Genomic DNA, 4397 nt, shown 5'->3' with positions numbered 1-4397 from the left:
AAATAACTGTACTGTTCTGCTTTATGCATCTGGTGTTCTTGTTCAAATATATAACCCTAAAATCTTTGTTAAACGTATTTGGTGCAAACACAATTTGTGAGGCAGAAGAGAGAAACCTAGTATTTTTCCGTATTTTTTCTTTTTTAATATCGTTGTTTTTTATGCTTGAATGCACTGGATGTGTCTAAGCCTGTAGAATCTTGACCTCTCCAACTATTACGTAGCTTTTTCAAAGCACATTTGATTCAAAAAGTGAAAGTTTCTACTTCTAGAAAGTGTTTTGAAAAGGACTGAAGGGCAATGTTAAATGACTTAGACGTGTGTGATTTTGATATTAGGCGAGTGAGTCTTGAGTTGCTTCTTAATGAGAAAACACTTTGACCTTGTTATCATTTCAAAAGGCTTCAATGTTTGTATTCAATATCATCTTTGTCTAAAATGGAGAGAAGTGTCACTCTTGACATTTTAAGGCCAAGTGTCTTCAGATGTCAGCAGTGTTGTGTACAACAAGTTCCCAGATTCTTATAAAGTGACTTTTCTGTTAGGGTTTCCATTTTGTGTGTACTTGCTTTCTCTGAGGACCTTTTTACCGTGACATCACGCCCTCCCATCTCCTCCATCAGTCCTGAAATCCACTCGTTTCAAAAGAAAGATAAAATATGTTTTTCTTTATCTTATTTGAAGACAGGTGCAGTCTGCCCTTCATGTGGTGTATGACTCACACACTCGCAGCAATACCCGCTAACACACCAGACAACCTCGGGTGAGCGCATTAGCATGGGTCTGATATTAACTAGAGTGCATTTGCCAGTGAGACTTTTGAAGAATGAACTCAGTTAATTGCTAGTTTCTTAATGAAACCGCCAATTTATATGCACACAGCTGTAACAGTGATCAGAGCGGGAAGCAATCTTAATCGAAGGTGAAACGTGAGAGGGAGGCACCAAATAGAGCATAGTGAGGAGGCAAATGGAGCAGATCAATAAAACCTTGTTTGGAGATTATGTTGTTTCTGGATTTTAAATGTTTTCTTCCTAACTCATAATCTGAAACATCCCTACAGAGAGACATACACTGCTTTCACCTTTTATAAAACACACAGGGACCTGCCATCTGTGCTGACATGAGGTTATTGTTGGAAGAAATCTCGGTCTGGGCCAATTGAAGAGTACGGACCTCCTTCCTAACACTTTAACTCATCTTGTAGCAGTTACACTCTAACAGGTTCAGAAGAAGTCGCTGGAGGCAGATTATGATGCAAAAGAACTTTACTTCGTCAAAGACAGAAAACAAAGTCCACGACCCCCAGGATCATACTCATGAACAAAAGTAGAATTTGCCCTTTTATAGCTAAATCATCCTTGCTTTTCATTGGTTGACTTTAGTGAAGGAAGATGCTTCACCTCCCATGTTCTTGTTGTAACCCTTTTTCCTATACATTTTCTTACAGGCACCATGGTCATGTTTCCTACAGGTGTCCATGGCCACGTTATCACAATATTGCCATGTTATCACTACCTCGACCAAACCTTGACCTTGTTAGTTTCCTCTAGCTAGACACATACGTACCTCTGCCTAGAGCTATGCTTCCCTAATTTTAAGCGGAACTTTACACTCTGCAAACTATTGGCCTATAACCATGGGCCTACTGTTCCTTGAATGAACCCTAATGCAAACACACACACACACACACACACACACACACACACACACACACACACACACACACACACACACACACACACACACATACAGACATGCGTACCAGCCTTAGCAGCTGAGTCCAGAACTGTCCACATGATTAACATTACACTACATTTTAATGAATACTTATTATACACTTATTCTCTAATACAGAGTAGGATATTCCTACATAAGGTGGTTTAGAGAAAATCCTGTAGAGAAATAGCCAGGCAGACAGCTAAAATAAATACAGAATGAGGGACTGTAATAAATGATATTGCAGGAAGACGTGTCTCGTCTTCACCATAGCTCCTTCAGGGCGGAGAGCAGAAAGGAAACATGTTTCCCCAGAGTAATTCTCCGGGATGCTTCAGCGCAAATGTTATTTTCGAAGCATAAACAAGTGAATTAAAGGAAAACAAAAGAGCATCCTCGCTGTAAACAATCATCTGTTTGTGTGTCCCAGCAGAGCGAAGCCTTGCGCCTCCCTCGCAGCTAGACGGCGGCCATTTGAAAACAAACACATCTATTTAGCTTTTTGTGCATCTGCTCCTCTGAGATGAAGCTGATTCGGTCTGTGTTTGTGTCGAATAAACATTTGTCTATTTGTTCTATTGTATTCAACAGTATCAAATTGAAAATGTTAACAAAACAGAAGTCATATGACTCCTATTTTTTTCTTATTCACGAACGAGGAAAAACGTTACGTTTGATATGTAAGTGCTAATCCTTTTTGCGTCGGGATCCTGATCAACGTGTATGTTAACCTTTTGTTTAATGAATCAACTCATTATCCTGCTAATTAAACGCTTACATACTAAGTAAACCAACGACTTGACTCATAATATTGATTTGTAATGATTTAACATTTTTAATTATTATTATTATCAATTACTTAAAAGTGTTTTTTTTTATTGATGAATACTAATGTTTGATATGACTGAAACTAGTTGAGTTAGGCGTTACAACGTTATCCTTTTGCATCAAAAACAAAATGCAAAAGGCTTCAACTGGCTTTATAATAGTGACACTGGGGGCTTTTATATTACATTTTTATCTTGCCGACGTTTTTACAGAGAGCCACATACACTTCATAGTCACAGAGTAGTCATGTAGAAATGCCTAAGAGAGAAATGTGGGGTTGAGTGTCTTACCCAGGGTTAGTCCAAACTACGGCCCGGGGGCCAAATGCGACCACATTTTCGGTAAAAATTGTTAATACCTTCAGTTAGCTGAGTTTCTAACCGTTAAGTGAGTATGACACATTAATAGGTTTTTAAATGTTAAGAAGCCTTGAGACACAGTTTCGTGAAAAAACTACCCGCCAGACCCGGATTAGGGTCCTCTCGGGCTTAACAGGGGTAAACGGGTTAAGAAGCCCATTTTTCAAACAAATTCAGTCAATTCAAGTTGAAACATTTTCTATCGAATATAAGTTGATAAGAAAAAAGCCCAATAACTTCTTTTCATAACACGCTTGAAATAAACCCTTCCTATTTCCTCTTATTATAAGCAATCTGACGCTTCTGTTTTAAGGAATGAGCTGCTAACAAAATAAATGGAACCCTATGGAGAGCTGTGATGTAGGCTGTGGTTTTTCTTAAAGCATTATTCAAGTATTAAGCATAATTTACCTACATTTGATTCATTTAGCTAACTTATGAGGCAATATACGTACCTCACCCCTAGTGAGTGGCCCAACCCTTCTTATATATATATACAGTATATACTCTGGCCCTCGGTGAAAGAAGTTTGGACACCCCTGATAATGATCGAACCACTGACGTTCTGGTAGATGCCCATTGACCCCTGAGGCTTGAGATCATGTTGCACACACTTTCTATTTCTCTATCTTTCAATCTCAACACAATTAACAAACCTTCTTAATGAAAGCTCCCTGCTCTGCTTTCTTCCATTCATTCCCTTATCTCAGTTTCTTAGAGTTACACAAATCCAATCCTGGCATCGTCATGGCCAACAGCTGTTACCTAGAAGAGAAACCAGTAATTATGAGTAAGTGCTTGCTGCGTCTTATCAATAGCTGTAATTATAGGGGAGAGTCTTGAGTCGCACTGTGAGGAAATCTCTGTTTTGGACTGCATTGACACTTTTTGAGTATCTCCATCGCCTGTTACCGAGCCTCACACATTACTGTACTGCAACTTTGAAGGTTTTGTAAGATGAGGCTTCTAATCATAAGCGATCCAGGGAAAGATCAATTAAAAACAGCAGCTAAAAGACTTTCAGCCTTGGCGGTTGGTTACGGGGGTTTAAGACCTGATTATGTTGCTAGAAAGTCAACGTAATACCCTTCAAATTATTCCAAACTATAATCTTTTGTGTGTTTTACAAACCCACGCTAAAGCATCAATAGTAAGCAGTAACCTCGTAACCAATCTCTCAGAACAATCATTAGCAGAGTTGCAAATAGGAACATATAACAAGCCAATAAACACTGACTTTAATTGTAATTTGGTGTCACTTCTGACCTCAGCCAAGAAGGAAACTATTCCTCATGATATTAAATTCACTGTCAGTACACACAGACACAATAGATCCTTAAAATGTTTGAAATAATTTACAAATCAGGTAGAAAAACATTAGTTATATGCTTTTTTTTGGATGTTAGCATATTGGTTTTAAAGGGGCCCTTATATGCTCATTTTCAGGTTCATATCAGTAGTGTCTCTACTGGGACATGTCTCCATGCTTTA

This window comes from Notothenia coriiceps, unplaced genomic scaffold, assembly GCF_000735185.1.
Source record: "Notothenia coriiceps isolate Sejong01 unplaced genomic scaffold, NC01 NC01_scaffold00012093, whole genome shotgun sequence".
In the NCBI taxonomy this organism is placed as follows: domain Eukaryota; kingdom Metazoa; phylum Chordata; class Actinopteri; order Perciformes; family Nototheniidae; genus Notothenia; species Notothenia coriiceps.
The sequence above is the reverse complement of the archived record's forward strand: the minus strand, read 5'-3'. Positions refer to the sequence as shown.